The 16,231-nt window shown below is 45.1% G+C and overlaps 1 pseudogene; it reads left to right on the plus strand.

The window, feature by feature from the left end:
* LOC147725091 (uncharacterized) overlaps positions 1-15,788 on the plus strand; it is a 148,117-nt pseudogene extending 132,329 nt beyond the window's left edge.
* The last annotated feature ends 443 nt before the right edge of the window (positions 15,789-16,231 follow it).

The raw sequence follows: 16,231 nt of genomic DNA on the forward strand, positions 1-16,231 counted from the left end.
CGCTACACACAAAGGATCAAAGAAGCCGACTAAGCAATTAAGCCGGGTTTCATATCCTAAGCTAAACCATGTGATTTCGGGGAAACAGTACATGTTCGAAAGAAAACGAAACACAGTGGCCCTGACTATACCAATAGGTCTGAACGGGCCTTCATAAATTTTTCCTTAAAGTGACATACATTGTTTATTGCTATGCAGTTAGTAATGCGTATATGCAGTTATATGGTTCATAGTGGGCTAATCATGGATATATATATAATTTTATATCTCAACAGTGCCAAGTTATTAAGGGGGTGAGCAGGGCTTATTTTAGGAGTGTAATCCCCTTATCCTGACTAGAGGAGAGGGTCCCAATATGTCACAAGTACCTACCTGTGCCAACTAGAGGCCCCCAATTCCAACAGTGTCATTCTGCATCTAGTATATGTGATCCTTGTTCACACGATCGCCCCATTCAGACTCTAAAAGGGCAGAAATTGGAGATTCAAGAATAGATTCTTTAGGATTTTTTCACTATTTACCAAAGGTAATCTCAATAGTAAGTCTGCTGCACTGTTTATAGATAAAGGAACATATACAACTTTGAAATGATATCAAGACAATGAGGAAAGGTCCAGAGAACCTGATTCTGGATTTTGATACCTATAATGCTGGAGGAACTTTGTTTGAGGCTCTGGATCCTTTCAGCCTCGTATTGAAGAGTGAGAGAGATATGACGGCGTGGTTGAGCGGCTGCGCTGTGGACGAGGGGCAGTGGCAGTGCTCTCAGTCCACTTGTGGTCTCTCTCCAGGCAACAGAAGCATTTTTTAAAAACAAGTAACCTTTATTTTGGATACTGAGTGATTTTTACATGAAATAATTCCTGGGTGCATCTGAGTGGGGGCACGCTTACATGAGCTCGATTGCCTGGTCTCCCTGCCTCGATCCGACGCGGTGTTGCCGTTGAGCTGAGGGCGGCGGAGCCAGAGCCAGGTACTTCCTGTTTGGGAGGGCAGCGTTCTAGTTGTCGGGAGGGCTCTGCCTTAAAATCGACATGGTTGAGCGGCCGCGCTGTGGACGAGGGGCAGTGGCAGTGCTCTCAGTCGGCTCGTGGTCTTTCTCCAGGTAGCAGCAGCATTTTTAAAAACGAGTTACCTTTATTTTGGATACTGAGTTATTTTTAAATTAAATAAGTCCTGGGTGCATCTGAGTGGGGACATGCTTACCTGAGCTCGATTACCTCGTCTCCCTGCTGTTGTAAATCAGCAGCGATTAGATTAAGCATTAGCAGAAGACATGCTTAGTTTTGACCATTATAGTAATTAATGTGCCGACTCCATCTTGTATTTGTAGCGACCATTTTGTAGGCCATACATTGCCATGTGCTCGTCATGTGCTTAGTCCTACCTTCTTGTTCACCGCGCCTGGAGTTTGCCAGGCAACAGGCTATTTTTAGTAGTCTACGCTTTCAGCATGTCCAGACATGCGCAGTAGGACCAGTGACCGTTATTAATTGGTTCCAGATAGGAATGTGCCTACCAGTTATCGGAGACTATTAACTCCGCCCACTCATCGATTGTGCCTTCCAAAATGTCCTTGTATGGTCATAAATCTGCTCTTGTCTTTTGTACCGCCTTCTCTTGAGCCCCCTCTTGTGTATAAAAGGGGCCATGTGCTTTAGTTCGGTGTGCTACTCGATACAATACCGAAGGTTGTTGTGTGGACTGTAGTACCACCTTTAAAGGTTTAATAAACTTTGCTTTTGTATTTTCTTGTTTCATTGCCAACTTCTTCCTAAGGCCATTAATAGAGTCATCTTTTTCCACTCTACAATACTCTTTGGCAACCTTGTAAAATGTGTCTACGATCTGCCATTGCAGAGCCTGCGTGCAGTCTGGTACTGTCATGCTGACTGGGCAAGTGCACCCACTTGCCAGTCCCTAAACCTTCCCTTTTCTTCATATCAGTCACCTCTATGGTAGGCCCAAGGGCAGGTTGCATTGTAAGAATAAGGTAGGACAAGTCCTGGTGTGTGTGGCATGTCCTAATAGTGAATTACAGCCATTTTCATTTTTCACTATTGCAAGGCTACCTGTTCTCCATAGGCCAGAATGGGCAGTTAGAATTGTTACATTTTATAATCCTAACTGACTCAGTGAACATGGTAGAAATTCGAGTTTTGTATGCCTGGACTCTGAATAATAAATACATCTTTTAGTGAAGTTTTTTAAAAATATTCTGTGTTTGCAAATATCACTTTTAGAAAGTAGGTATTTGCTTGCCTAACCTTTCAAGCCTGCCTCTGCTAGGTTGTGTATTTCTTTGTCTGGGTTTGTGAGTGACAGGACTGGGGGATTCCAGGAGACAGGCTAGGGCAGCCCAGTGGTGAATAAAGATATCTGCATCTAGATGGGAGGGAGGAGTTGCACCTGGGACCTGAATAGGGCTGGTCCTTCCCTCTAGAATGCCGGCTCCACCCCCTGTGGTGCGTCTGATGTCTTTGCCCTGCACACTGAAAGAAGAGAAGGAAGACTGTCAACAAAGTGCTCTGGGACTGTACTTGCCTTCCACAATGCTGGCTCCACCTCCTGTGGGGCGTCTGATGTCTCTGCCCTGCACTGTTAAAGGAAAGGAGAGGTCTGGTAAACAGAGTGCTCAGGGACTGGTTTGGAATAGGCAAAGGCCCCTCTCCCCTCAGAGAACAAAGGATTTTGGGGTATAAATAGTGGGACCTGGATCCCAAGAAATTAGATCACGTCTGGACTTACAAGACAAAACCTCTGCTGAGGAGAGGAACCTGAGGAAACTGAGGAGAGACTATTCCCAAGCTGAAGTGCTGCTTGGGGGATTAACCTGCAGTGGTTGCCTGACTGCCAAAGAGAGGAAAAAGAACTTTGTGGACTTTACTTTCAACTTGTAAAATGATCTCCACGTGCTTGCTTGCCCCCTGACCGAAGTCTCAGGACCAGTAGACTTCACCAGCCTTTGTGGATTGCTGCTGGAAACACTGTTTCAGTGGCTAAAGAGGCAGGGAGCTGTGACCGACTCTCACGACCGGCCCGGTGTCCTGTAGGCACTGCATCAACCAACGTCCGCCTCAAACAAGGCAAGTTCTGAGCTCACTGACTCCAAGCCGTTGCCTGCACCGCGACTGGTGGACACCACGACGTGCAACGCCTCACTACACTGACTCGTACTGGTCTGACTGACACGGTCACTGCTGCTGACTTCGAGTCCTGTGAACACACCGGAGTTAGGCACTGCCTCGCATGCTTCGCGATGCACCGCCCGACTCACACCACTGTCTGGACTGATCAACGCCAGCTCCCGAACTCCGGCTCTGTCGCCGCACCGCAAGCTGCAAGCACCGCATCGAAGCACTGTCTCGCCCTGCGACACATGCCTTAGTTCCACTGACTCTGTCAACGGGCCGCTGCCTGCACCGCATTGAGGGACAATGCATCCTGCAACGCTTCCTTTCTGCACCGCGACGAACACCGGAACCGGCTCGCACATCCGTGCCGGCCGCCTTCAGTAAAAGGTACGGCGGCTGAGTCTGTCGACATTTTAGTGGGCCTGTACCGACGCGGTCCGCTGGATTTGCAAGACTCTGTGTGATATCAACAACGCTGTAGACGGACTAGGCTACCAACTCACAGAGAACCTTGATCTAAGCCTTTTAACCAGAACTCTTGAAATCCAATAGTACTGTGGATCATTTTTGTCGTTTATTGGTCTTGTGGTAACTCTATATAAAATATACTAATTTTTTATATACAACCTTGTGTGGTGTCCATTTATAGTGTTGTCATGGGATTACTGTGTGTGGTCACAAATGCTTAACTTACAACGCCTCTGAGATAAAGCCTTGCTGCTTGTGCAAAGTTATAAAAGGGGTGAGCAGGGCTTATTTTAGGAGTGTAATCCCCTTATCCTGACTAGAGGAGAGGGTCCCAATTTGTCACAAGTACCTACCTGTGCGATCTAGAGGCCCCCAATTCCAACAGTGTCTTTCTGCATCTAGAATGTGATCCTTGTTCACGTGATCACCCCATTCAGAATCTGAAAGGGCAGTAATTGGAGATTCAAGAATAGATTCTTTAGGATTTTTCACTATTTACCAAAGGTAATCTCAATAGTAAGTCTGCTGCACTGTTTATAGATGAAGGAACATATACAACTTTGAAATGATATCAAGACAATGAGGAAAGGTCTTGAGAACCTGATTCTGGATTTAGATACCTATAATGCTGGAGGAACTTTGCTTGAGGCTCTGGATCCTTTCAGCCTCGTATTGAAGAGTGAGAGAGATATGACGGTGTGGTTGAGCGGCTGCGCTGTGGACGAGGGGCAGTGGCAGTGCTCTCAGTCCACTTGTGGTCTCTCTCCTGGCAACATAAGCATTTGTAAAAACGAGTAACCTTTATTTTGGATACTGTGTGATTTTTAAATTAAATAATTCCTGGGTGCATCTGAGTGGGGACACGCTTACCTGAGCTCGATTGCCTGGTCTACTTGCCTCGATCCGACGCGGTGTTGCCGTTGAGCGGAGGGCGGCGGAGACAGAGCCAGGTACTTCCTGTTGGGGAGGGCAGCGTTCTAGTTGTCGGGAGGGCTCTGCCTTAAAATCAACATGGTTGAGCGGCCGCGCTGTGGACGGGGGGCAGTGGCAGTGCTCTCAGTCCGCTCGTGGTCTTTCTCCAGGTAGCAGCAGCATTTTTAAAAACAAGTTACCTTTCTTTTGGATACTGAGTTATTTTTAAATTAAATAAGTCCTGGGTGCATCTGAGTGGGGACATGCTTACCTGAGCTCGATTATCTGGTCTCCCTGCTGTTGTAAATCAGCAGCGATTAGATTAATCATTAGCAAAAGACATGCTTAGTTTTGACCATTATTGTAATAAATGTGCCGACTCCATCTTGTATTTGTAGCGGCCATTTTGTAGGCCATACATTGCCATTTGCTCGTCATGTGCTTAGTCCTAGTACTACCTTGTGCACCGCGCCCGGAGTTTGCCCGACAACAGGCTATTTTTAATAGTCTACGCTTTCAGCATGTCCAGACATGCGCAGTAGGATCAGTGACCGTTATTAATTGGTTCCAGATAGGAATGTGCCTACCAGTTATCGGAGACTGTTAACTCCGCCCACTCATCGATTGTGCCTTCCAAAATGTCCTTGTATGGTCATAAATCTGCTCTTGTCTTTTGTACCGCCTTCTCTTGAGCCCCCTCATTGTGTTTAAAAGGGGCCATGTGCTTTAGTTCGGTGTGCTACTCAATACAATACCGAAGGGTGTTGTGTGGACTGTAGTACCACCTTTAAAGGTTTAATAAACTTTGCTTTTGTATTTTCTAGTATCATTGCCAACTTCTTCCTAAGGTCTGAGGACTCTGTGTATAGAAGGCCGAACGCTTGCACTAAGTAGGCCTAGCTGAGGTTTGCTTACAATAAATTAGCGCCCGACACGTGGGGCTCATCGGCAACTCGGATGCCCGAAGGAGCGGTCGTGACAAAGGATTGGAATCTCGCTGCGGACGCGTACGCATGCAGAGGAGACCCGAGTCTTGGCTTCCAAGGCGTTTTTTCTTTCTTTCTGATCTGACCATCCAGGTGGTGCCGGTCCTCGACTGAGATCTCTTCTGTTGGTTTGCCGTGCAGTGGCGGTTTGGTCGAATTTAGAACTTGGCAGTTGGAGACTGGACACCCTGTGAGTTGTAAGAACCGTTGTACGGTACTTGCTGTGGGTTTTGGAAGCCTGTGAGTGGCAAGGCAGTTTTAGGATACGCTTGCTGTGACAATTTTGGAATGACTAGTCACTGATGTGTATGTGTATGTGAAATATATGTGTTGCAACACATATAGGCAGGTAATGAGGAGACTTTTCTCCATAATACGATTTTGATTTGAACGGCACAACGTATTACATATACTTTAAGTGCTACTTTGATTATAATACTGCATATTCTGCACTATTTTTGGCCAGCCTGTTTTTAGCGCACTTCGTAGGATGTGCTGCTTTTGTGGAAATAACCGGTTAAAACTTGAGGAATCGCAGCCGGCTCCCCCAGAGGGGACGCCTCATAGAGAGATGTATGTGAAATATTGTCTTTCTTCTATATTGTACAGCACGTTGTGGAGGAAATACACGCGAAAGGATCCTGAGTTATGTTGGCCGAAGTATGGGTCATTTGATATGCGAAAAATTGAGTATGTGGAACAGTGTATGTTTAAGCGAAAATCTAGACAAGATATGTTTGAAAGTGTGCGAATGTGGGTGAAAGAAGTACGTGAGTGTGAGAAACGTGAGCAAGCACTGATTGAGAAATGTGTATGAAAAAGCGCAAGAATTAAGGAAAAAGGAGGCGAAAGAGTTGGAAGAGAGACAGGAAAAGGAGCGCAGATTACAGATATCTGGCCAATATGCTGTTCGACAACCTCTTTATCCTGTCCTTAATAAACCGCAAGATGATTTTTCTTTGTTAGATCGTCCTCCGCCTCCGTATATTGTTCCGTCTGCCCAATCCGGCGACGATGAGGATTCCGGTACAGATCGATCGAAACCAGATACCCGCTCCATGATTCCGGTCGACCGTGCGGCTGAACTTAGGAACCTGGCTTGGAAGTCACTTAAGGATACTATTACTGTTTCAGATATTTTAGAGACTTTTAAGGGATGGCAAGATAGAGAGCAGATGTATTTTACTGATAATTTTGCAGATGAAGTTGTTGAGATGTTTCGAAAAGTATCTGATGTTCTCGAACCTGATGATGTGGCAATTGATTGTAAGCAATTCCGTAAAGGTTCTTTTCCTCTTTCCCAGGTGACTGATATGATCAGGCGACTGGTTAAATTTTGAAATGATGCGCTTCGGCTACGGGAAGAGAAACGAAAAGCTAAAACAGATGACCGAGTGGGATTGGTCGACGGGAAACAATCATCTATTTTCGAAACAGATAAGACCGTGATAGTGCATGCAAAGCCTATGCGAGAGGCCGCGCCTTTATATGTTCCTCCTAAAGGAGCGGGTACTAGTGATGATAAATATTCTGTAGATGCAAAAGGGTATTTTATTTATAATTGGGTGTATACTCCCTGGAATAGATCAGATGTTATGGTGCTTAAAGCTGCATTGCCTGATCCGCGTAAAAATCCTGCCGCCTTCTATGAGGAAGTTCAGGGAGCTTTAAATTCTTGTACCATGACATTAGCTTATATTGATTTGTTTTTCGGGCTCATATTGCCACCCAATATGTGGCGATCCGTGCGTAAAGTCGATGATCGCACAGCATATGGGGCATTATGAAAAGACATAGAGAGGGAAGATGAGGACAGGGAACCAGCGAAAAAGCCATGTCAGTTGATTTTAGATCTCCCCGGTGCAATATTAACGAAGCTAAAAACTAATATTCCCCCTAAAAAGATTGATTGGACTGTTTTAGCATCTTGTAAACAAAAGACAGATGAATCGGTTTCAGATTTCTTTACACGTTTTGAGGAAGCTTTTCAGGATTTTAGTGGCCAGTCGCTAACGGACGATACGGGCCGTCACTTATTCGTAGATAAGTATGTTATGAACCTATTACCAGGAGTGGCTAGAAGCTTGAAAGCCAGAGAAAGCTCTTGGACAACCTCTTCTCTGGCATCCCTCCTGACAATGGCTTAATATTACGAGCGTCAGGAACTTGAAGCGAAGGGCAATGAGGATAAGAAAACTAAAGAATTAAAAACAAAAGTCATGTTATCTCAGGGCTATGGTGCACCTCTTCGAGGTAACGATAGAGGCGGACGAGGATTTTCTAATTCCTCCTCTACTCGTTACTCTTTGGCTATTGATCAATGCGCGTATTGTAAGAAATGTGGTCACTGGGCAGATGAGTGTCCATTATTGCATTCACAGTGCTATGTCCGTGGCCGAGGATCCATGAGGAACCGCTCGGGGAACTCAGGACCTAGAGGTGCCATGAATGATCGTGCTAGGTTTGATTCTAATGTGAGGGTACAAAATGGGTTCAATACTTTTGATAGGCGCAACCAATACCTAATGTCTGATTACGCGCAGCCTGAGTTGCATGATTCTGCTTACGCATAGGATTGCGTAGGATGGGGTAGGAAATCAGTTGAAGTTCCTGTAGATCAGAGGGGTCCTTATGTTACAGCACATGTTTTGGGTTCTACTGACCAGTTTCTGGTTGATACAGGAGCTACTCGTAGCTCTTTGTCTAAACAATTGGTTCTGAAGGCGCCGCTGTCTGGCTTAGCGATTACATCGATAGGGTTCGATGGAACACCTTCCCTTAGCCCATTGTAACAACCACTTGCATTTCATGTTGATAAGTTTGCTGCTCCATGCCCGTTTTTGCTTTCCCCGAACACGCCAGATAATATTGTGGGTCTTGATATGCTCAAGTATTTCAGAGCAACAATACGATGTTCTCCTGAAGGAGTGCATGTGATTTTGAATGACAATTACCCAGTAACAGACAGAGTTTGTATTATTCAAGAAGATACTGCATTAGCTTCCCTACCTAACACTCTGTGGGCTACTTCAGATACCGATGTGGGTCAGATGGTTATTCCACCAGTGCATATTACTGTCAAGGAGGGAGCTGTGTTGCTGCGCCTGCCTCAATATCGAATTTCACAGGAGGGTGAGGAAGCACTCACACGAATTATACAAGATCTTATTGAAGTTGGAGTTGTTGAGGAAGTTCCCTTTAACATTTGTAACAGTCCGATCCTCCCAATTTTGAAGAAAGATACTGATACTAGGATCTACAGATTTATCATTGATTTGCGGGAGGTCAATAAGATAGTGGTGCCACAATATCAAGTGGTTTCTGATATCACGACACTTCTTACCCTAGTTCCACCTACTGCAACTACGTTCTCTGTTATAGACTTGAAGAACGCTTTCTTTTCGATCCCTATTCATCCTGATAGCCAATATTTGTTCGGTTTCACTTTGAATAATCGATCGTATAGATTTTGCAGAGTTCCTCAAGGCTATACCAAGAGTCCTAGTATTTACAGCCAAGCATTGAAAAGACAGCTTGATTCCTTTGTTCTACCCGAGGGTGTAGCGCTCATTCCGTATGTCGATGATATTCTGTTAGCGGCTGATACCCCCGAACCATGCGAGAAATGCACGCTGTCTTTGCTTTCTTTCCTTGCCTCACACCATCATAAAGTATCAAGAAAGAAATTTCAGTATTGTAGACCAAAGGTAACCACCTACTTAGGTCACCTTTTGTCTAAGGAGGGGCGTGCACTCACATCAGATCGCATCCAAGCAATTCTAGATACACCAGTACCTTCCACATAGAAAGAGGTTCGAGCATTTTTGGGTCTTACTTCTTTCTGTATGCAATGGGTATCAGGATTTTCATATATCGCTAAACCCTTGTTAGCACTGTTGACAAAAGATACTCCAATACCCCCCCTTGGACAGATGAATGTGAGGATGCTTTTCGACAGTTACGACAAGCCCTTTGTTCAGCGCCAGTGTTAGGTACTCCAGTTTACACGAAGCTCTTTACATTGTACGTACATGAGAGGGATGGATGTGCATTGTAAGTTTTAGTACAGACACACGGCAATAAGCAACGCCCCTGTGCATATTTTACTGCAGTACTTGACCCTGTTGCTCAAGCGTTGCCTGGATGTTTTCGTTCGGTTGCAGCAACAGCTGTGTCAATACGCCAGAGTGAAGGGAGAGTCTTATCACATAAACTGTTGGTGTTGGTACCTCATGCTGTTGATGCTCTTTTGAATCAAACAAAGACGCAGCATTTAACTAGTGCTCATCTGACAGGATATGAGCTGACGCTGTTGGCTCCTCATATTACATTGAAGAGATGTGCAACGCTAAACCCAGCCACAGGTGTTGCCATTTTCGGCGACTCAGCCTGAGGCGCAGGAAACACACAATTGTATTTTTCTGACTGAGGAACAGACAAAGGGTCGTATTGATTTGCAAGATACGCCCCTTCCAGATGTGGATGGAGAACTGTGGGTTGATGGTTCTTGTCTGAAGTTACCGGATGGTACAACTTCAGCCGCATATGCAATTACCATGCTTCACTCAATAGTAGAGACAGCTCGTATGCCACAGAAGTCAGCTCAAGCAGCAGAACTGATAGCCTTGACACGAGCATGTGAGCTTAGTACAGGGTTGTGTGTGAATATTTATACAGATAGCCGCTATGCTTTTGGAGTGGCCTATGATTTTGGCCTGCTCTGGAAGAAAAGAGGCTTTTTGACATCACACGGGATGCAGATAATGCACGGAGAACTAGTGCATGATCTTTTGACTGCATTAACATATCCAAAGAAAATAGCTATAGTAAAATGTAGCGCAAACAAGAAAGTAACTGATAAGGTGGGACAAGGAAATGCCTTTGTAGATCGAGTGGCACGTGAGACTGCAATGCAGCCTGATACTACTTCTATGAATGTAGTGAAATGACAAGCTGAGCGGTGGCACGATGCCAGGAAAGAAGTATTAGAGATACAGAGGACCGCTTCTGACAAAGAACGAGAGCAATGGTCCATAGATGGAGAGTTGGATGATGAAGGTTGTTGGCGAAGAAAACAGATGGATAAATGGAAGTTGCCTATAGCTTTTGTACAACCTATGGTTCAGATGGCACATGGGCTAGCACATGTTGGAGCTTCAGCAATAGTGAAATTGCTTACACAAGTTTGGGAGCATCCAGAAATTGCTAGCACAGCTAAGAGAGTAGTACAGTCCTGTGTGATTTGCTTACGATTTAATCCTGGAAAAGGAACACGAACTCCAGCAGGAGGATTGGCTACACCGACTGCACCTTTTGAGGTTTTACAGATGGATTATATCCAGCTTGAACGCTGTAATAATTTGGAGTACGTCTTGGTGGTGGTATGTGCCTTCAGTAAATGGATTGAGGCGTACCCCACCAAAGACAATACTGCAATTACTACGGCAAAGGTGTTTTGAAGGAATTCTTTCCTCGCTATGGTGTTTGCAGATTTTTGTGGAGCGACAACGGACCTCATTTTGTAGGGGACGTTATAAAGTATGTCCTGAAAGGATTAGGGATCAAACAAAAGTTTAATGCAGTATTCTACCCACAATCATCAGGTTTGGTGAAGAGATACAATGCAACTCTGAAACTGAAATTAGCTAAAATACAGGCTTCTACTTCTCTGACTTGGCCAGATGCGTTGCCACCTGCATTATTGTCAATCAGATCAGTGCCTCATTCTCGAATGGGTCTCACACCTTATGAGATCCATTTCGACAGACCTATGAATATTTGGGGAATTTCTAAACCAAGTTCTGTGTATGATGGACCTTGTGTCTTAATGAATGACTATTTGGCACAATTAACTGATAACTTGGTTTCTATTCATCAACAGGTTCGAGAAGCACTTCCCGACAGATCCACAGGAGAGGGCCATAACCTCCGACCTGGCGACTTCGTCCTTCTGAAATCTTTCGAGAGGTCAAGCAGTTTGGAACCAAGGTGGAGTGGGCCAGAGCAGGTGCTACTTGCTACAAGAACAGCAGTTCGAGTCACGAATCGGAAGAACTGGGTCCACCGAACCCATTGTCGCCGAGTACTCCCGACTTTGGTGGAGCCTGCTGTATTGACCGACCACTGAGAGGTTCTGACTGCAGAGAGAGGTTGTGCTGTGACGCCTGACGGATCTGAGGAGTTCTTCCAGGACCAAAAACTCCCTGGAGCAACAAGATATAATTTGAGGCTGAGAGAGAAATCTGCAGCATTATGAAAGTTGTCTGAGCATTCCCTGGGTCAGTGAAACGGAGAGCCGATGTGGCATGGGGGGGGGTCAGCCCTGCATTAGAGTAGTGACACCTGTCTTGGCCCGTGGTGAAGAAATCAACGGCTACCCAGGGGTAAGAGCTCTGACAACTACTTTAGTTTCAGGAAGATTTGTTTTGTGTTGTGACTAAGAATGGAGAAGAGGATTTTTTATGTTATAGGGTTCGTTGTTGCCTTGATGATTGTGGCAACAATAACATGGTCTGTTGAGGAGACAACTCCTGCTCGAGAGTTGTTTGTTGTTACTGCACCTACACCAGAGGAGCATTATTTCTTTACGCTCCCATATCAAGAATTGAAACATCGACAATCTTATCTTAATAACACATGCATTCAAAATTTGCATCATACCCACATCGCTACTAATGCGACAAACTGTTGGATTTGTGGGATGATGCCTGCACATTAAAAGAAAGGAGGTACACCGTTTATACCTCTCCCTTTTTCGTATAATGGCTCTTGTCGAGCCTGGTATACTTTGCTCTTTGCGACTAGGAATCCTACAGTGGGCAGACTGCTTTTCCGGTTAAATAAAGAGTGCCATCAGGATAAAGATGGGTATCCCCAAGCGAATGGAACTAAATGGGAGTGGGAGGAATACCGACCGGACAATATTTCAATGCCATATATCTTCACCAACATGAGAGACTCATCTAATGCTGAACATTTTGTCATTTCTGTTACCCAAACGCAAGCAGAACTATGTGTACAGAGCATTGGACATATCCCTATGGGAGTCAGCAATTGTATCACTGTATTGAATATAGATGGTCTAAATAATAGTCCTTTTTTGCTTCACACAACACCTATTTTGCGTGTGGAAATCGTGGATATTATCAATTGCAAGCCGGATGGACTGGTATCTGCTACATTTCTTTTCTGTTGCCCCCTGTGTTTTTAGCACCTCCACTGTATCACCGAAATCTTAAATTGTTCAACAATATTACTGTGAATAGGTACAAAAGGACGTTGACTACTGATAATGTTGATCAGACTGAAACTAGCCTACAACAATATATAGATTTCAATTTAGGATTGTTCTTTTTTGTAGGTGCTGCATTAAATAGCAGGAAAGTGCGACGATTGACTAGAGTAGTGGAAGCTGTTACGGATCAAACAGCTGCAGCTTTAGGAAATATTACTGAAGAATTGCAGATTGCAAGAATTGTAGCTTTGCAGAATCGAATGGTTCTAGATGTAATGTTAGCAGATAGAGGTGGTGCATGTCGTGTTATAGGTAGTAGCTGCTGCATGTTTATCCCTGACCATACTCCATCAGTGTATAAAGCGATTATTAAACTTCATAAAATCGCTGCAGACATTCACACAGAAAATGGTACATGGACTTTTACCGGGTGGCTTTGGACTCTGATTTCAGCCTGGGGCTGGAAAACATTAACAGTCCTATGTATAATAATTGCAATAATTTTCACTTGTTGCGTCTGTATTCAATGCAGCCTGATGATTTGTTCTATGTGTGTCAATGCTTGTATAACAACTGAAAATAATATTACAGAAGTCAAAATGCAGAATGATCTGAAAAGGGAAATAGCTAGTATGATGGCCATTGATATAAGAGATGAATATCTGGCCTTTCCTAGGAAGTCGAATGTCTTCAGCTAATGCTGAAAGGGTCATCTGTTGTAAATCAGCAGCGATTAGATTAAGCATTTTGCAGAAGACATGCTTCGTTTTGACCATTATCGTAATAAATGTGCCGACTCCATCTTGTATTTGTAGCGGCCATTTTGTAGGCCATACATTGCCATGTGTTCGTCATGTGCTTAGTCCTACCTTCTTGTTTACCGCGCCTGGAGTTTGCCCGGCAACAGGCTATTTTTAGTAGTCTACGCTTTCAGCATGTCCAGTCATGCGCAGTAGGATCAGTGACCGTTATTAATTGGTTCCAGATAGAAATGTGCCTACCAGTTATCGGGGACTGTTAACTCCGCCCACTCATCGATTGTGCCTTCCAAAATGTCCGTGTATGGTCATAAATTTGCTCTTGTCTTTTGTACCGCCTTCTCTTGAATCCCCTCATTGTGTATAAAAGGGGCCATGTGCTTTAGTTCGGTGTGCTACTCGATACAATACCGAAGGGTGTTGTGTGGACTGTAGTACCACCTTTAAAGGTTTAATAAACTTTGCTTTTGTATTTTCCAGTTTCATTGCCAACTTCTTCCTAAGGTCTGAGGACTCTGTGTAGAGAAGGGCGAACCCTTGCACTAAGTAGGCCTAGCTGAGGTTTGCTTACAACACTGCCTTGGTCCGACACGGCGGTGCCATTGAGCGGAGGGCGGAGGGGACAGAGCCAGGTACTTCCTGTTGGGGAGGGCAGCATTCTAGTTGTCGGGAGGGCTCTGCCTTTAAATTCTCATGTCCCAGCGGCCGTTCAGCGGACGCGCGCAGCGGCCGGGCCACTGGCGCGCCAAAGGCAAGCCCGTCTGCGCCTGTCCATGGCCGACCAGGGCAAGGGGCCAGTACCCCTGCTGGGCCTCATCCACGATGCTATTACAGCCCCCTGAAACTCTGTGGTCTCTGCCCAACGATTGATAACAAGTAAAAGCATAGTATCATGTGGAGGGGGAGGACTGGCAATGTAATCACTGTTCATACGGGGTGTCAGAACAAGCAGATGTTAGGGAGGGGACCCCCGCACTCAGGTTAGCATTAATCAATTGCAGATCTTTGAGAAAGCATAGGATTGAGATTTATGATATATTATCTGAGGGCCGGATTGACGTTATGTTTCTTACGGAGACATGGCTAGATGAAGATTCTGCACCTGAAATGTTAGAGGTACTTCCTAGCTGCTATGGGATCTTGAGAGTAGACCGAATGACGCGGAGGGGGTATCGCTATTATCTATAAGCAAGCCATTCGGTGCTCCCTTGTACCTGTGGACATAGATGATGGGGAGGCAGGTTCCTTTACTATCAGGTTAGCCACTGATTATGTTATTAAGGAGCTCCTGATTTACAGACCCCCCGGGACCCCACTCCCGCTTCATACTGAGTATTATCGATTATCTTATTCAACCCGCTCTTCGGTACGAAAACATTTTTGTACTGGGAGATTTTAATTTACATCTTGATGATACACGTGACCCTGGGGCTCACGGCTTGCGCCAGGGACTTGAAGTGCTACAAATATTTCTAAAATCAGAACTCTCGACGCATAAACTGGGACTTTTACTTGATCCTATTTTCGCCAACTGGGATGCTATGGAAATTAAGCCTCCTAGCCCAGTGTTGTGGTCTGACCATTCTCTGATCCCGTTTGTGATAAAACTACCCCTCCATAAAAAGCAGGAGATAGCTCACTCTGATATAAAGAGGAGGAAATGGGCAGGTTTTTTGCAGAAGGCCTTTAACCTGGCTCTACTAAGGGATGGTCCGCCCTGTGGCCGGGATGTAAATGGGACATGTAAAGATCTCGAGGAGCGGATAACTGCCGCTCTAGACTGCACGGCACCCTGGTCAACAAAAAAGGCAACTAACAGATGCAAATCAGCCCTGTGGTTCAGGGAAGGGATGAGGGCTGCTAAAATGATCTATAAACAATTAGAAAGGCATTGGAGAAAGCAGTTCTCTGTTGATCTGGAAGCTGAATACAAAGTTAGCCTTAAATACTACCATTCACTCATCAGGAAGGCAAAGGCAACTTACTTTAATAACAGGATTCAAACAGCAGAGAAGTCCACAAAGGAGCTGTTTAAGATATTTAAAGAGATATCCTCTTTGGCATCTGCCGCAGCGCCTATTGTGGGTTCTGTAGAGTCATGTGATCAAGTTGCAGAATATTTCGCAGAGAAGGTTGAAAGGATTTATTCCTCCTTTCCGAATTCAGCTCGCTAGGGCAAAGGAGCCGATACGGAAGGTCTGGCTGTGTCTGGAATACAAGGTCTCCATACTTTCACTGTACCCTCCCAGGCTATTCTCAAAAGAGTGGGGACCTGTCTTTAGTCAGGTTCACCTAGGGACCCTGCTACACCGAGAGTGCTAAGAGGCAGTATAGATGTATTGGAACCTTTTCTGCGGTATCTCTTAGAACTGTCCTTTACTTCAGGAATGGTTCCAGCAATGTGGAAGGAGGCCGTGGTACTTCCTCTACAGAAAAAACCTCACATCAGCACCGAACAGCTCGACAATCTGCGGCCCATTTCCTTGCTTCCTTACTTCGCTAAGGTCGTGGAAAAGATTGTAAATATAAAGCTCACTGCACATATTTGCACTAACAATCTTCTCCATTCTTCACAGTCAGGTTTCCGGGTGTTGGACTCTAATGAATCGGCTCTACTCTACTCCGCAGAGATTATCAGGAAGCATGTGAACGAAGGACAGACAGCGGCCTTAATTCTTTTGGACTTAAGTGCTGCGTTTGACACTGTCGCCCACCATGCCTTGCTTCATGATCTAGCGA

Source organism: Lissotriton vulgaris, chromosome 4_1 (genome assembly GCF_964263255.1).
Source record: "Lissotriton vulgaris chromosome 4_1, aLisVul1.2, whole genome shotgun sequence".
NCBI classification, from domain to species: domain Eukaryota; kingdom Metazoa; phylum Chordata; class Amphibia; order Caudata; family Salamandridae; genus Lissotriton; species Lissotriton vulgaris.